General features: G+C 43.7%; 1 long non-coding RNA gene across 1 annotated transcript in view; it reads right to left on the reverse strand.

Moving 5' to 3' along the window:
* Positions 1 to 15,816, reverse strand: part of LOC132536988 (uncharacterized) — a 71,620-nt gene extending 55,804 nt beyond the window's left edge. Inside the window, exon 1 of the long non-coding RNA XR_009548503.1 lies at positions 15,517 to 15,816. This is a non-coding gene — a long non-coding RNA (uncharacterized LOC132536988). The remainder of the gene's footprint in view (positions 1 to 15,516) is intronic.
* Positions 15,817 to 18,916: the final 3,100 nt, after the last annotated feature.

Consider the following 18,916-nt stretch of genomic DNA (forward strand, 5'->3'; position numbering starts at 1 on the left):
TAGAAGACTTTAAAAAGAGAAGGGAAATTGCTTGACATATATTTGTCTACTATACATTTGTCTAATATTTAACTCTCAGATCACAACTCATGTTCCTCTTTCTTTTTTTTTTTTTTTTGCCTCTAGGGTTATCACTGGAGCTTAGTGTCTGTACTACAAATCCACTGCTCCTGGAGGCATTTTTTCCCATTTTGTTGCCCTTGTTCTAACCCTTGTTGTTGTTGTCATCATCATCATCATTATTATTATTGTCATTGCTATTGTTGTTGGACAGGACAGAGAGAAATAGAGAGAGGAGGGGAAGACAGAGAAAAGGAGAGAAAGATAGACACCTGCAGACCTGCTTCACAACCCATGAAGAAATGATCCCCCTCCCTGGCAGGTGGGGAGCAAGGGGTTCTTCTTTATATTTTATTGCTTCTTCAGACACCAAGTTGCAGATGCTACCATGATGCCAACCTGACTTCCCCTGGGCAGACAACCTCACCCATGTACCCTGGAACTCCACCTCTCCAGACCCCTGCCTCACTAGGGAAATAGAGACACAGCTGGGAGTATGAATTGACCTGCCAACACCCATGTTCAGCGGAGAAGCTATTACAGAAGCCAGACTTCCCACTTTCTGCCCCCCATAATGATCCTGGATCCATGCTCCCAGAGGGATAAAGAATAGGAATGCTTTAAAGGGAAGGGATGGAATATGGAGTTCTGGGATTCTGTGGAATTATCCTATGGTCTTGTCAATCATTATTAAATCAATTTAAAAAATTGTGAGAACTATGGTGGTTATTGTTGAATTGGTAAGGCACAGAACTTTGATGGCAAGTGTGGTGTGCAACTGTAATCTTGTAAACCACTATTAAATCACTAATAAAAATTTTTTTAATACTGCTTGATGAGTCAGTACAACAGCACTTTCTTTTTTTTTTTTTTTTTTGCCTCCAGGGTTATTGCTGGGGCTTGGTGCCTGCACTACAAATCCACTGCTCCTGGAGGCCATTTTTGTTGCCCTTGTTGCCCTTGTTGTCCTTGTTGTTGTTATTATTGTTATTGTTGTCATTCCTGTTGTTGTTGTATAGGACAGAGAGAAATTGAGATGGGGAAGACAGAAAGGGGAGAGAAAGACACCTGCAGACCTGCTTCACCACTTGTGAAGCAACCCCCCTGCAAGTGGGGAGCCAGGGACTTGAACCCAAATCCTTCTACCAATCCTTGCACTTCGTGCCATGTACACCTAACCCACCGTGCTACCGCCTGGCCTTCTATGGCCCTTATTTCATATTTGACTCCGACAGAAAGATTATTTTAAAGGGCTCTTTGATGATCCCATGGAGGATTTCTTTCATTTTCTGAGGAAATTCACAACACCTTGATATTCAATTCCTCTTGCAAAGTTCTCACAATGAATTTCCCTGCCTCCTTTGCCAGCTGTCTCTCTTTTGCCAGGTGCTCCTAGAACACCAGCTTGGAGAACTCCTCCAAGTAGATCAACAGCAAGTTCCCCAGTTTCATGAAACCCTGCATCTTTTGTAAGACTCATGCTTTCAGGCTGCAATCGGTTGGTAACACTTTGGAAACCTGCAATGTAGGGTAGTTAGGAAAAGGATTAAGACAAAGCAGTACCCTGGGGCCCAGTGGTTGACTAGAGAAGCAGTCTTCCTGCTGCAACTCAAGATTTTAGAGATTCCAAAACTTACCCCCTACATGACAATGACCCTGTTCTTTTTCCTATCTCCTGTCATCTATTATATCATAGCTGGGCATTTGTGCATGAGAAGGAGGTATATTGAACTTTATTCAGCACCCAGTATCCTTTCTGTATCTGTTCCTCAAGCCCCAATCTCCTTTCCTTCAAGCCCCACACTCCACTGTCACCACCACACCAACATGCACAGAGCACACACACATGTCCCTCCTTCCTCTCACTTTGCTTCCACTTGCAAATGCTTGCCATTGAGAAAAGCAGTTCTTCCTGACAATACAAGATGGTCTGGCACCCATAATTCCATCACTGAGTTAATTCTTATCCCTTCCTGCTGTGGCCCGAGAGCACTGGAATTAAAACAAGGTAGGGGGCCAAGGAGGCCTCCCTGGTAAAGACCTCATTGTGGGCTACCTGTCTCAGGCCCAACTGGAGAGGATGGACGAAATGTGACAAGCTCCAAACTGGTCCTGGGTGGAGTTCAGACATGTCTGTCCTCTTCAGGGACTCTATTGCAAGTTCCCTTTCTCATCCTGCCCGACAGTCTAGAAAGCATTCGTGAGACCTCTCCTACATTCAGGAATCAGCCCAGAGTCCTGATGAAAAAGCAGTTTAGGCTCCTATAAAAGAATTTTATAATGCAGATCAGAGTGAAGGGGGAGGAGAGTTTCTTTCCTTTCTCTATTTCCTTCTTTCTCTCTTTCTTTTTTGCCACCAGGGTTATCACTGGGGTTCAGTGCCTACACAACTCCACTGTTCCCAGCAGTCCTTTTATTAGAGAGAGTGAAAGGCAGACAGACAAAGAGTGACACCTGCAGTACTACCTCACCGTTCATGAAGCTTCCACTTACAGGGGGCTTGAACCCAAGTCCTCTGGAATGGCAGCAAGTGTGTTCTACTAGGTGAGCCACCACACAGCTCCACAAAGTTTCTTTCTCTATCATAAACACCCTACCAACCCCCTGCAACATATCTGCCTCTACAGTCCTGAGGGAGAGCATGAGCCATATTTCCTGCTAAACTCAAATATGTCACCACACCCCAAGACCTTCTGACGACACCAGACATAGGTCATTAGGAGGCAAGTCTCCACCCATTCATTCATTTATCCATTGAGTCAGGCCACCAATCAGCACTGCCATGACACAGAAGGACCAGAGGTATCCACCTTGGGGACAGAGACAGACTCAAGATGTCTACCTTGGAGACAGAGTTAGACAGATGTCTCAGAAGGAGCACCATTTCTGTAACTTTGTCCCTGCTACAATGTCAGATTTAGCTTTCACTTCTTAAATCTTAGTTACAAAGAACTTGCAGCAGTACAACTAAAAGTTGGCAGAATCTTGTCAACTTCCCTATTATCCTTCACCCAATTATATCAATAAATTTTCTTTGGTGAGAATCATTACCCATGTGTAACAACAGTACTAGAGCACATAAATATGTTTACTTGTACGAACAGCCGATGGAAAACTAGAGACCTCCCTAACTATCCCTCTTCATCTCGCACCCCTTGTCAGAGGTAACTACTGTCATTCATCTGGTGGTATTCCCCTTTCCTGACCTTTTTCTGTAGCTTTTCATGTATCCATGTACTTACAGAAATATGTGAGATTGCTTTGGGTTTGTTTTTTGTTATCCGTTAGTTTCAGTTGTTATCTGTTATTTTTGTGTAGCTTATTTCATATCATTTGGATCTTTCTACAGCTTGGTTTTTTGTTGTTGTTGTTGTTATTGTTGTTTTTCCTCACTGACAGACTGTCTAAGAGAGTTTTCCAAGTCTGTACATAGATTCCTACCCTTTGGCCATCATCTATGTACCCTCAGTTCTTGTAGACCAAAGAGACCGGGGGCATGGAGCAAACCCTGAGGTTGTGCTCACCTGTTAGTTAACCATCTCCCTAGAAAAAGTATTGAAGTTGCCTCCAATTACCTAGTAAACATTGTGCAATGGACATCTGTGTATGAAATATTCTTGCTTTGTGTGCAAGTGCTTTCCTGGGGAACGTGTCTAGAGGCAGAATTGCTGGGCCAAGAGGCATGTTCACACAATCTTCATTTTCTATATTTACTCAACTTAGACACCCAACGGAATGAAAAAAAAAAAGTTCCATTTCTCCACATTATGCAATTTTGAGATTCTCACACTTGTATGTGATTTGTGACCTGATGGGGGGGGGAAGGGTTTTTTTTTTATTGTTTGCTTTATTGAGTAATGGTTTATAGTACAGTCTTTTTCTTCATCACTCCCATCACCAAAGATCTGTTCCCCCATCCTCACCCCCATAGGTAACCACTATAGTTCTCCCCTGCAGTTTTAGATGTAAGTTCACTTGTTTTTTCACATTGGTATGTTCAATTCTCTATACTCTGCATATGAGTGAAACCATTCTGTAGTTGTCCTTTACCTCACTACTTGCCTCACTAAGCATAATCTTCTCCAGTTCTATCTACTTTATCCAATAGGACACAATATCTTTTTTTTAATTGCTGCATAAAACTCTATTGAGTATATGTCCCATAACATTTTTTTATCCAGTCACCTGTTGAAGAGCATTTTGGTTGCTTTCAAGTCTTTGCAATTGTGAATAAAGCTGCTATGAACATGGGCACGGGGTGTGTGCATATATCCCTTTGAATCAGTGTTTTAAATGCCTAAGAGTGGAATTGATAGATCATAAAGTATTTCTATTTGTATTTGTTTAAGTATTCTCCATACTGTTCTCCATAATGGCCATACTAATTTGCATTTCTACCAGCAGTGTAAAAGAGTTCCTCTTTCTCCACATCCTCTCCAACACTTATCTTCTCTTGTTTTATCAATGAAACCCATTCTCACAGGTGTGAGGTCAAAACTCAATGTGGTTTTAATTTTCATTTCTCTAATAAAGAGTGAACTGGAGCATTTCTTCATATGTCTGTCGGCTATATGTATCTCTTCTTTAGAGAAGAGAACTGGGCTGTTTTATACTCTATGTGGTGTGTATATCATATGGCTTCTTGGTAGACTTTCAGTCTGAATCCAAGCTATGGGAGTTTGCAAGCAGGTGTCAGTTGTGTTTGAAGAAACAGGGTTCAGTGTTCCATTTGGCCATTAGCTGCTGCCTGTTACCATTTAGCTGCCAGCTGTCACATAACACTTTCTGAATGTCTGCCTTAGTTTGTTTTTTTTTTTTGGGGGGGGGGGCAGGGAGCAGACAAGACTGGTTAGGCAAATCCTGCTACTGTGTTGTGACCATGTCACCAGTTCATCAGACTCTCACCCCCAAGGACACAAGGGTCATAGTCACTACCTTGTATAATATTGACTGCCGTCGTATAGCCTTGACTGCTATTGCTCAGACGCAAAATGGTGCCATTTGTTGCTATAGATTCCCAACCTCCACATGTTTGGCTTCAGTCCTGTGCCTCTTCTCACCCTGTCCGTGTACACTAGCACCCACCTGAGGCCTCAGGGTCTATGGATGTTCCAGCTGCAGTTTAGTGCAGCTTGTGGTTTTGATGGTTGTCAGAATTTGTTCTGTTGGGGGGGACAGTGTTTGCTACTTACTATTAGTCCATAGCCATACCTCCCAGAAGTCAATAAAAGTATTTTTTATTTTCATTTACATTTCCCTGATAGTAAGCCTGCATTATCTTCACTGCCTTCCTTTATTTCCCTGGGCTTTTTTGCTTTTTTATTTATTTATGTCCTTTGACATTATTTTTATATAGCTGTGTCTTACAGAGTAATGCCACAGGTTGCTTCTGTTCTCCCTGGTCTAAGCTTTTAAGAAAGTCAACATTTCAAAGACTCAGCCTATGGTCTGTACATTTAAAAGTTTGAGATATTCTATTAATTTTTGCCCCTCTCATATTAATTAAATAGTGATTTATATGAGTACAAGTTAATAGGAGTGTACATAAACACCATTCCCACCACCAAAAGACTATGTCCCATCCCAATCCCCCACCACCCCCAATGAAGCTGAACCATCAACCCTCACCCTCAACCCAGAGATTTCTACTTTGGTGCCCTACTCCAAACTCAGTCAAATTCTGCTTTGAGTCTCCCTCTCTGTTTTTCTTTCTCAACTTCTGTTTATGAGTGTGATCATCCCATACTCATCTTTGTCTTTCTGACCTTGCTCACTTAACATAATTCCTTCTAGCTCCATCCAAGATGGGTCAGAGAAGGTGGGTTCATAGCTCTTAATAGCTGCAGCTTTTTTTTTATTTATTATTAATATTATTCAAGTACAATAATGACTAATGTTTGGTGACATTTATTTGTTATATTTATTTATTTTTATGAGGTAGGAAAATAGAGAGAGAGTACACACAAACTATCACTGTGGCATATATGGTGCTGAGGATAAAACCCAAAGCCATTCATGAAAATCTGGCTTTCTAGATAGAGAGAAGGGGTTGGGGGAGGAACACATAGGGTGCTGAGGATCAAACCCAGACCCTCATTCATGCAGATCCTGCTTTATACTCACTGGGTCAACTCCTAGGCTGCAAACTAAGGGCAGTGAATCAAAAACACATTCATGGTCAGGGACCAGGCAATGGCATACCAACTAAAGCACATACAGTATCATGTACAAGAACCCTGTTTCAAGCCCTCAGTCTCCACCTGTGATGGGGGCAATATGGCAAGCCTCTCTCTCTCTCTCTCCCCCTCTCTCTCTCTCTCTTACTTCCTTCTTCCCTCTCAATATCTGTCTCTATCCAAAAAATAAGGAAAAAATAGCAGTGGGTTTGTCATGCAGGTCCCAAAGATAACTCTGGTGGTAATACAAATAAACAAGTAAATAAATAAAACTTACCACCTCTCTAGGGTTCTTATCATACCTCCTGTCCCCTCTGGTTATTATGCTGTCTCAGGGTTGTGTCGCAGGAGAGAGACCAGGAACTTGTGGCAGAGCAGGAACGCAAATCTTTATTCATGCTGATACCCCAGAGTCGGTATGAGCACAGTGGGTTTAGGCCACGTGGAGCTAGCAAAATGGCCTCCTCCCACTATGCATGCCAGCCCTTCTCCAGGTATTCTCCAGGTCGGGACATGGAAGAGATAAAAGGGGTAAAACCAGGAATAGCAGCAGGTTTTATAGGGTAAAAACAGAAGTGGCAAGTCAGGACAGAATTGGCTAGGGAAGAGGGTGGAGAAAACAAAAAGGCATTCAGGGAACTTCCTTAGTTACGGTTGCTATAGTTTTTGCTGGTGGGAATGGCAATACCCTGAGGGGATAATGTGGTGGCAGAGGAGTCATTTTTAAAACAAGGCAGAATACTGATATGTAAATAATAATACTCTCATGGAAATATGGTGGTTTGTGGGTCCTACCTAACTCAACCACATCTGCACAATTTCCCAACAATACTGTGTCTCAAGCTCCATGGCCAGGGATTATGACAAGATACAGGGCTCCGATTTCCATAATCCAAAGTGACTCTATAATGATGAGTTCCCTGATGAAGCAGGGCAAGCTTCTTGGAAGAGATACTAGATGGTTGTGTGGAGAGGAGGGACCTATCCAAGGGAGGTTTCCTAGCCCTGACCCCCTCTGCACCACATTCAAGCCTTCCATGTGACTCCTGAGCCCACGGACAGCCTAGCCTCATCAAGACCAGGCCTGTTGGGCTTCAGTCACCTCTAGAGAGCCAGCACCAGCTTCTGGAGGGGGCACAGCTGTGAAAGTAGCTAATATTACAGGTAATTCTGGCAATTTCAATTCATGTTCTATTAAATGGATTTATATCATGTTACTTGGGAGGTCCTGGGGTCTGGGGTATTAAGTGGAATTAAGCAGATAACTCCATGTCCCAAGCCACACCCTTCCACTGTCTATCCAGCTACAGACTGCCTCTCCCACTCCCTGCCTGGGTGCTAGCAGCCAGAAGCAGTGGAAGGCTCCACACTTACTGCCCTATTTCTTCATCTGTTTCCCCAGAGCTTGCAAGACGTGGGTTCTGTCTCTGTGCTTACCCTTCTGAATTTTTACAGCCCTGAGAGAACTGCCTTTAGCTTAGAAGATTCTCATTCCATGCCACTCATATAATGAGTCAAAGAAACTAAGTAACCACAAAGTGATCCAATTGGTAGAATGCAGGACTTGAAAGCACAAAGTCCTGGGTACAACCCCGGCACTGTAAATGCCAGGGTAGATGCTCTGACCTTTATCTCAATAAAATAAATAAAACTTAAAGAAAAGGTAACTCAGAACCAGAGATTATGACTTAAAATCTATAGGCCTGGGAGTCGGGCGGTGCCGCAGCGGGTTAAGTGCACGTGGCGCAAAGTGCAGGGACCAGCGTAAGGATCCTGGTTCGAGCCCCCGGCTCCCCAACTGCAGAGGAGTTGCTTCACAGGCGGTGAAGCAGGTCTGCAGGTGTCTATCTTTCTCTCCTCCTCTCTGCCTTCCCCTCCTCTCTCCATTTATCTCTGTCCTGTCCAACAACAGCATCAATAACAACAACAATAATAATTACAACAATAAAACAACAAGGGCAACAAAAGGGAATAAATACTAAAAAAAAATTTTTTTTAATCTAAAAGCCTCTCTCACATACTAGTATTTAACCATTTCTGTTTGTTTGTTTGCTTTTTCCTTATGTTTGTCCCATTGTATATTAAATAACCTTTCTTTCTTTCTCTTCTTTCAATCACCAAGGCTTAGCCAATCTGGGCCAACTTTTCCACTTAGAAAGAGACAGAGACAGACATAAAGAGAAAAGGAAAGACACCAAGCAACAGAGCTGTGGTAGGGTTCAGGCTCAAACCTGAGTCTTGCACATAGCAAAGCAAGCACACTAGCCAGGTGAGCTATTTTTCCCATCTATTATTTTTCTTTAACTCACTTTGAAGAACTTGTAGACCTTACTTTAGTAGGAATACTCCAGACATCATGGTGATGAACTATACATGATATACATTTGCTTGTATGCCCCTATATCTGAAATAAGCTGAGAGAGTTCATTCTGTGTACTGCCCCAAAGTTTTTTTTGTGACAGCTAACACAATCTGTGCCTCCCCTTGAACACCACCTTAGAATACTTCATCATGGAGGTCAGGCGGTTGTGCAGTGGGTTAAGCACATGGGTGTGAAACACAAGGACAGGCATAAGGATCACAGTTCGAGACCCCGGCTCCCCACCTGCAGGGGACTCACTTCATAGGTGGTGAAGCAGGTCTGCAGGTGTCTATCTTTCTCTCCCCCCTCTGTCTTTTGTTCCTCTCTCCATTTCTGTCGTGCTGCGCTGCCAAAGAGAGAGAGAGGGAGGAGATCCGGAGCGGAGAGGGAACACGATTCTTTATTTGCATGGGCACCTCAGAGTTGGGTGAGAGCGCAGTGGTTTGGGCCATGTGGAGCTAGCCAAAATGGCCGCCTTGTGCAGCAACCTTCCCTGTGTCTAATCACCGAAGTGAAAAGCAGGCAAGAGAGTGGACAAGAGAGAGAGGAGCGGAAGAAGAAGGGCTTTATAGGGCAAAAATCGGAAGTGCCGAGCCGAGACAGGATTGGTTGGGAAGGGCACTTCGAGAATATCGTGTTAACTCTCGTGGGAACTGGCACTAGCCTGAGGGGACATCTGCGCAGCACATTTCTCTCTGTCCTATCCAACAGCAATGACATCAACAAGAACAATAACTACAACAACAATAAAACAACAAGGGCAATCAAAGGGATAATAAATAATTTTTTTAATTAAAAAAAAGAATGCTTCATCACTGGGGCTGTGGGGATGACCTTCACCTGGGAGGCCAGCCTCTGCTTAGAAACTAAAGCCAACAGGAAGCAAAAGTTCTGGCATCTAAAGAAATACTACTCATCTATTAAAAAATGATACATTTCCTTTTCTATATCTTGGCTATAACTTAAAGGAATCACATTAAATGAGGTAAGCCAGAAGGAGAAGAATGAGTACCAGATGATCAAACCCATAAATGGTTCTTAAGAAGAAGCAAAGCAAGAAAAGGGAGATGCAAGGTGAAGTCTGGACTGGATGCATTGTATGGCAACAAAGCAGAAGACTCTAGACTATGGGGAGATGGGGGAGGGTACTGGGAACTTAGAATATGACAGTGAAGAGAGATTTGGGGGGGTGTGTGGTGATAATGTTACAATGCACAGGACCCAAATTTGAGCCCCCAGTCTCCACCTGCAGGGGTAAGCCTTGCGAGTGGTGAAGCAGGTCTGCAGGTGTCTCTCTGTCTTACTTCCTCTCTATTTCCCCCTTCCCTCTCAACTTCTGACAGTCTCTAGTCAATAAATAAATAAAGATAATAAAAAAGAAATGAAAAAAGATTTGGGACAGTGGGGGCAGTGGTGCATAGATCTATCATGAAAAGATAAGAAACTGCACGCATGTGTCAACAACGATCCTATAAGCCAAATTTCTCTTATAAAATGATTGAGCAGAGAGAGAAGGAAAATTAGTGTCATGCAGATCTGTATTCAAATCCTGACCTTGCCACTTGCTAGTATTCTGAAGTAAACCTAACTTCTTAGTCTTGACTTCCATGCCTATAAAAAGCTAGCTAATAATTTTTTTTTCTCCAGGGTTATTGCTCCCGGAGGCTATTTTTTCTTTTGTTGCCCTTGTTGTTTATCATTGTTGTTATTATTATTATTATTGTTATTGCTGTCATTGTTAGGACTGAGAGAAATGGAGAGAGGAGGAAAGACAGACACCTGCAGATCTGCTTCACTGCTTGTGAAGTGACTCACCTGCAGGTGGTGGTTGGGGACTCGAACAGGGATCCTTATGCTGATCCTTGCACTTCATGCCATGTGCATTTAATCCACTGTGCTATCGCCCCGCCCCACTAGCTAATAATTCTTCTTGAAGGAAAGCTGAGGCAGTGAAAGGAGATAAAACCTGAGGTAAGCATGGAACTCAGCAGCTCTTTTGGTACCTATGGGAGGACAAGAATCAGGGGGCTGCCTGGTTCCTGACTGTAAGAGGCCAGGACAGAGTTTGAAGTGTCTGATGGTCCACAAGGTCTGATGTTTATAGCTCTGAGCTAACTGTCCCTCCAAGTTGAGAATGCAGTCTTCAGGAAATACTGAGCTTCTTTGTTTTTTTAGATTAAGTTAGTTAGTTGTATCGCTGCTAGCATTATCACTGGGGCTCAGTGCCTGCATGAGGAATCCACCACACCCAGTTGCTGTTTTTCTTATTTTTATTCTTATTTGATAGGGCAGAGAAATTGAGAGGGAAGAGGGAAACAAGAGGTAGAGAGAAAGACACTTTCAAATCTGCTTCACCTCTCCTAGATGCAGGTAAGAAGCAGGGGCTCAAATCTGGATCCTTGCACCTGGTGACATGTGCACTCAACCAAAAAAATTTTTTAGACTGATTTCACTATCACGTAATTATAAATACTATACTCCCTTTCCCTTGGACTTTGAAAAAAAAATACCATTCAGACATTCCCATACATCCATAGAAGTACTGAAAGTACAAAGGTCTATATACCACAGGGCTTGAGACTAAAGGCTGGGCTATCTTAGGGTATAGAGGACAGTATCCCCAGTGTTCCTTTGGAACTGAGCCCAAGGGGTTAGCAATCCTGAATGGAGTGTGAATACTCTAGGGCCAATCTGAATCTTATCTGGACAGTGGAGCTAGATCAGAGACCAGAACTCAGGTGCTCCATTCCAGCTATACCTAGAATATGAGCGGCAGAAGGTGAAACCCAGCCATAAAGAAGAGTATGGGGAGTTAGGCGGCTGCGTGGCGGGTTAAGCGCACATGGAGCAAAGTGCAAGGACTGGCGCAAGGATCCCGGTTCGAGACTCCGGCTCCCCACCCGCAGGGGAGTCACTTCACAGGCAGTAAAGCAGGTCTTCAGGTGTCTATCTTTCTCTCCCCCTCTCTGTCTTCCCCTCCTCTCTCCATTTATCTCTGTTCTATCCAACAATGATGACATCAATAACAACAATAATAACTGCAACAATAAAACAACAAGAGCAACAAAAGGGAATATATATATATATATATACCAATGAAAAAAGAAGAGTCTGGAGTTCACTCCAGTCCTTGGAACAAATGTCACCCACTCAAAGCCAGTCCAAATCTGCAAAGACTGTCACCCAAATCTGTATTCCCACATACAACACAGTGGCCTGGAGAAGGGAGGTGAAGCACAGTGAATGAAGCTTTAGATACTGGTGGTGACATACCTGGTTGAGCACACATGTTACCATGCACACATATTCAAAGTGGAGTGAAGCTTCACAAGTTGTTTAACAAGTCTGCAGGTGCATTTCTCTTTCTCTGTCTGCCCTTCCTTTTTTTTTCTTGATTTATCTCTGTCTCTGTCCAATAAATAAATTAACGAATAAGAGAGAGAAAGGAAGAGAGATTGTTTGATCCAGCCAGAGTAGGGGTCCAGATGAGGGAAGAGAAAAGGAGGGGAGACATGGGGAAGGGCCAGAAAGGCACACTCAGTGCAAGTAGCATGACTGAGCACCTTTATCCCATGGAGTGAGAAGCAGTTCCCTTTGTAGATTGTGCCAGGTGGTCCTGTGAGCCAGGAGGTAGCCTGGGTAGCCTGAGAAGGTTCCTGCTCCAGTCCTCTGTTCCATCAGAAGCAAAAGTTAAGGCAGTCTGGAAGACAGCAAAAACACCCATTGTCCGCCGACTGGGTCCAGCCACCACAGGACGGTAGTGGGGACAGCCATGGTGCACCAGCTGTCACCATTATGGTTGCTCACAGTCTTGCAGCCAGAGTGTGATATTTACCCAGCAGCTGCCCCTGGAGTCTGTCACAAACACATGACCAAGACCATCCCACACCTAGCACTGGGGGTTACAGGGCTTCCATGGGTGTTGGATGCATCACCCTTTCCAAGCTGAGAGTAGCTGCTCTACAGAAATGCCCTGCTCCCAGGGTCACTCAGTGGGGTGCAGCAGGAGAACAGTGGATCAGGGCTGGACAGGCCCCAACACATAGGCAGGAGAGGGCTCAGCACTGAACCATGGTGGAGCCTCCAAGCCTGGGAAGCAGCCGCCAACATACCAGGACAGCAGACGCTGAGCAGATGACTCTGCTTGCTGCCATCTCTCCCAGGGAGCCTGCCAAGTCCCAAGGCCCAGCTAGGGCTGACATTTAAAGCAAAGTGTGTGTCAACCATATTAAACAATAGACAAAGCTGTGGCTTATTAAGTGCAGAGGAAATTGACCATAGCAATTAAATTGAGATTAAAGAATGCTCAAGCAAAGGGCCCAGGTCTTGGACACTGTACCATAAGTGGGCCTAACAATTGCTAAGTGTGACAGTTCCTCAAAGAAAGATCACATAGTCACTCCAACTCTCTCAGCTTCTCCTAGCTTCATTTGACTCTTCTTCTGACAATCTGACATTCTCAAACGGCCATGGCAAGTATGAGTGGAGGCTCACCCAGTAGAGCAAACACATTACAATGTTCAAAGACTGGGGTTCAAGCCTCTGGTCTCCTCCTGTGGGTGGGGATAAATTCATGAACAGTGGAGCAGTGCTGCAGGTGTCTTCCCTCTCCCTCTTCCTCCTGTTCATCATCTTCCTCCCTCTTATCCTTCCCCCCTCTATCTCTATCTCTATTTCTCTCTCATCTTCCTTCAGAAAGAAATGGAAAAAATAGGAGGCCAGGTGGTGGTGCACCTGGTTAAGCTCACACATGACAACACTCAAGAATCCGAGTTCAAGCCTCTGGTCCCCACCTACAGGGGGAAAGCTTCACGAGTGGTGAAGCAGGGCTGTAGGTGCCTCTTGGTCTCCTCTCCTATCTCCCCCGCCCCTCTTAATTTCTGTCTGACTCTATGCAACAATAAACAAACAAATAAATAAATAAAAAGATTAATAAAAAAAGAAATAGGAAAAATGGGAAGAAGGGAAAAAATGGCCACCTCAAATAGTGGAGTTGTCATGTGGACACCAAACTCTGTGGCAAAAAAAAAAAAACCAACTTATATCCACCATCCAGAATGAATTGGAAACTCCTAGGGGGACACAGACACTCCTGGGTGGATAAGTCCTTAAAAATGTATGGGGCTGAGACCTGATACACTTAATAGAACACACATGTAACTATGTACAAGGACCTGGGTTCAAGCTCCTGGTCCCTATCTGTAGGTGGGATGTTTCATGAGTGCCAAAACAATGTTTCAGTTGTTTTCTTTCTTTTTTTTTAATATTTATTTTATTTATTATCCCCTTTTGTTGCCCTTGTTGTTTTATTGTTGTAGTTATTATTGTTGTTGTCGTTGTTGGATAGGACAGAGAGAAATGGAGAGAGGAGGGGAAGACAGAGAGGAGGAGAGAAAGACAGACACCTGCAGACCTGCTTCACCGCCTGTGAAGCGACTCCCCTGCAGGTGGGGAGCCGGGGTTCGAACCGGGATCCTTATGCCGGTCCTTGTGCTTTGCGCCACCTGCGCTTAACCCGCTGCACTACAGCCCGACTCCCAGTTGTTTTCTTTCTGTCTCCAACTCCCCTCTCAATTTTTCTCTGCATCAGGAAAGAAAGAGAGGAAGGAAGGAAGAAAAGAAGGGAGAGAGAGAGAAACAAAAAAAGAAAAGAAGGAAGGAAGGAAGGAAGGAAGGAAGGAAGGAAGGAAGTCACCAGGAACATTGGATTCATAGTGCAGGCACTGAGCACCAGAGATTGCCCTAGTAGCAATAACAAAATAATACAGTAGGATAGGATAGGATAGGATAGGATAGGATAGGATAGGATAGGATAGGATAGGATAGGATAGGATAGAATAGGATGTCTGACTTGCTGTGGTTGGATGCTGTCTACCTCCCCCCAATTCATTCCCAATTTGGATAATACACAAGCCTGGGAGCACTGAGTTCAAGAGGCTAGAACAGTGTCATTCTCTGCTTGCAGTACTAGGCACCCTGTAGACAGTAGGCACCCTTAGCAATAGCTAGAGACCTCACTGTCGATGGCCAGTCTGTAAGGTCCCAAGTAGAACCAATTTCCCACCCCTGTACCCCAACACATATAGCCATGGGGCACAACATGAAGTGGGGGGAGGGCTTTCTGGCAGTGGAGCCCCCACTAGGCATCTTGAAACCAGCAAGCACTGCCCTTTGAGTCACCGGCTCCAGCCCCCTGGGCAGCAGGGCTATGAACTTGCCAACAGTGCTTTGGCCTGTGGAATTAGCCCCAGATATTCAGATGTTGCTCCTGTGGGTATCATGTGGGGATATCCATCTCCAGTTCTGGAGCTGAGTCCTGAGTGGGCAGATTGTTGCCTGTCTTTCTCCAGACAGCCCCCAGGCCCAGAGATAGGCTTCATGCCAGACTCAGGTACCAAGGGCACAGGACTGGAATCGGGAAGGCTACAATTCACAACCCAGTGCTACCTCTTGGGCAAGCGGGTGACTTTGGGCAAGGGTGCCAAGTTCTCTCAGCCTTAGTTTCCCCATCTGTAAAATGGCCTGATAACACATTCTCAAGATTAGTCTGCAAACAGACATATATTTCTAAGTAGGGGAGGAGTTAACCCTCCTAAGGCACTTTTTCTATGGTGGTGGTGGTGGTGGTGGTGGTGGTGGTGGTGGTGGTGGTGGTGGTGGTGGTGGTGGTGGTGGTAGTGATGATGATTTTACTCCAGGAGAATTTGGATTGAATTTTGACCATTAAGCTGGATTTATAGTCTGGTCTCTCATATAAGATTCTGCTAAGGCATTCTTTCTGTGACCAGTGGGTCTGCTTTGTAAGCACATTTGTTGTTTGCCTTTTGTTTGATATACTCCATAAGGGTGTGTGGTGGGGGGGGGGGGATGTGCTGGAGCCATAACTGTCAGGGACACTCAGACTCCCAGATAGCTCACCTTGATAGTGTAGCAGCTCTACCATGTGAGACCCAGGTTCAAGCATGCCCATCCACTATTGCATTAGAGAAGGCTTCAGTGGTGTGGTGTCTTTCCTTTTGTCTCTTCCTCTTTTGTTTTCTAGCCGAAAAAAAAAAAAAAAGCACCAGTTCAGACCAAATAGGCAACAACAGCAATAAGTCTAAAAAATAAACAATAACTGGATAAAGAAGGTATTCCGTGGAATACTACTCTGCAATCAAAATAGATGACACTGTGTCCTTTGGGACAAAATCGATGGAACTGGAGGCGATTAGGCTTAACAAAACAAGTAGGGAAATGTAAGACAACTACTAGATAGTTTTATTCATATGTGGAATTAAGAGAACTGAAATACACGAACTTGAAAAAATAAATAAATAAGAATAGAAGCAAATAAACTATCTCTAAGACTTTGAAAACTTGAATGGCTATTACTGTGAGGATGGGAGCACACAACTCTGGTGGTGAATATGGATAGAACTATATCGTATAACCTTACAAGCTTGTAAAGCACTATTGAATCACAAAGGAAAAAGAGTAAAAAGAGCTGGGCAGTGGTGCACTTGGCTGCACACATTACCATGCTTAAGGACCTGGGTTCAAGCCTCTACTCCCCACATTCAAGCAGTGAAGCAGTTTTGCAAGTGTCTATCTTTCTCTCTGAGTCCCTGTCTTCTTTTCCCCCTTTCAATTTCTCTCTGTCCTATCAAGTATAATAGAAAGAAAAAGGAAAAAAAATAGCTGCTGGGAGCAGCTGGATTTCTAGTGTTGGCATCAAGCCCCAAGTGACAACCCTGGTGGCAAAAAAAAAAAAAAAAGATAAGAAGCTAATGGAAAAAAATCAATGAAAGAAACAAACTCCCTGCTTGGGTATAGTAAAATTCTTAATTGGACTTGTTTCCTTCCCTTGTGGTTCTCTCTGTGGAGAATAAAATTAAGGGAAAAAAAACACCTAGCTTCCAAAAAAGAATCTGATGGGTGTGTGGGTGTGGAAAACAAAGAAAGTCCGGGGGACTTCTCCCAATGTTTTCTCTCTGTCTTAGGAAAGAAAAAAAAATGTTTCTTCTCTGTGATTCAATCTCCCTCCACACAGCCAGGTAGGGCTACATGTTTCCCTGATGACCCTGGTGCCCTACCCTTTCTCCCTCCAGGCTGAAGAGATGGGAGTAGAAGTTGCTCCTACGTTCAAGTCTTCCTCTCTTTGCAACCAACCCCCTGCATTCATTTCTCTCTGTTGAAAACACTTAGGGATATGGGTCCCTGGTTGAGTCCTAACCTAGTTGCTCCTTTGCTCAAAATTTCTTTGTTGCCTTCAGTGAGGGCAAAAATCCTGAACAATTTCTTGGCATTTCTATTTTTAATAGATAATGTGCAAAAAGCACACACTCCATGAAGATAAACTCTGAGAAGAAGAACCAGAATTGTTCTGTTAAGTCTAGCATCTCCAAAACTCGGAAGAGTACTGTCCTACAGTAAGTGTCCTATCACGAGGCACCAAAGAGATAAACCAAGGAACTGAGGAAAGGACCCATTAGTTGGCAGTCCCTTTTAGGAGGAGTGGGGAAGGAGAGCCATGCTCCTCATTGAACTGTCTTGAGTGTTTCTTTGTTAGAGGTGATAGAAATGAGAGTGTTTAGAGAGTTGAAACGGATTGCATCCAAACTCCCAGAAAGACCCAAATCACCCTGTGATGGAGTCAGTTGTAGACCCTGTGAGACAAGCTACAGAACTGAACTGAGTGCACTCTGTAACCTCTGTCCTACTAGAGTGTTCTAACCCACTCTCGTTTTTTTTTTTTTTTTTCTTTCTTTCCTTGGCTCCTTCATGTGCCAGGGTGATGGAGAGACCATGTTGTTTTGTTTAACATAGACCTATAAATTGCCCAAAGTCCTTTCTGGTTGGAGGCAGATCTGAACCAGTGAACACAATAATAATGTAACTCAGAAATATTGTGGTTGGGAAAATAGATGGTTGAAGCCACTGCGCTGGGTCTGTTGACAAATGAATCTCTGAGGTTAAGATACCACTGGCCAAATGTGCTGAGCATTTTGGGGTTCTGAATAGCCAGGAAGTATGAGGAATCTCTGTCCCAAACTGAAGAGTTGCCAAACTTTAAGTGCTTCATTCAACTGTAAAGATGCATGTATTTGCATGCTGCTGGACAGGGAACAATAGGGTACTCAGGCTACTATTTGGGGTGCCAGCACTCCCACTCCCAACTACACTAGAGCTGATTTAAAAGGGCTCCAGGCTCTGCCTCTACTTTGAGCCACAATTTATCTTTGACCTACCCAGCAGGACCAGAATGTCCTCTTGCTCACATGCTGAAAAACGGGTGAGCTAATTCATACTAAACTGTGAGTGTGAATGGTCCTTCATGGCTTTAAAGTGTCTATGAATTTTTTCTTAAAATGTTTATTTATTTATTTATTTGGAAAAATTCTAGACACCAATTAGCAGGGAGATTTCTCAAATAGAGACCTTCCCACTAGAGTCCATTGTCTTATCTTTAACATGCCTCATGGCTATAGCCTAGCCACAGTGGGACTCTGAACATTCATTTCCTGATTCCCTATTTTTTTTCCCTCTATCACTTGCATGGGTTGAATACATATTGGCTGAATAGGTCTCTTTAACTCAAAAGTTAATTTCTTGAATCCAAGTGTCTAAGTTTGTCATGTAATTCTCCCCAGAATATGATCCTTGACTCAAATTCATTACTCATTTCTCTTCTACAGAAACAAGATAGGTCAGATTAGCAGTGCTACTCATAGTCTTACAAGATGACTGGTATTTCACGAGTACTTATTATTTGCCAGGCATTACTTGAAGTTCATTTCCCATTTGATCCTTAAAGCAATACTAACAAGATCTCTTCTGTTTTACAGATGAGAGAAGAAAGGCTTATGACACTTGCCTATATAGCAACTAAGAACTAGACGTAGGGTTTAAAGCCAGGTCAGGGGTGAAGAGAAAGGTCATTTACCATGAGCAAGGTCCTGGATTCTAGTCCCAGCCTCACCTGGGAGCACCACAGATGACACCAGGAGAACTCCAGGGATGGCAGAGTGACGTTGTGTTATCTTTCCTTTCTAGCAATCTTATCTTCATCCCACTCCACCCCTCCCCTTTCAAAAGAATAAAGAGTAAAAAATTGAACAGGGCAATGATGGGGGGGGTCATTCAATAATATTACACATGCTCAAGGCCTTAAGTTCATTCCTCTGCACCACAAAAAATAAAATAATGAGAGAGAGTGGGGAGATAGCACAGTGCTCATGCAAAGAATTTTTAATGTCTGAAGGCTCCCAGGTTTGATCCCTGGGATCACCATGAACCAAAGCTGAACAGTATTCTTATAAAAAAAAAAGTGTATATG

This window comes from Erinaceus europaeus, chromosome 2, assembly GCF_950295315.1.
Source record: "Erinaceus europaeus chromosome 2, mEriEur2.1, whole genome shotgun sequence".
NCBI lineage: Eukaryota > Metazoa > Chordata > Mammalia > Eulipotyphla > Erinaceidae > Erinaceus > Erinaceus europaeus.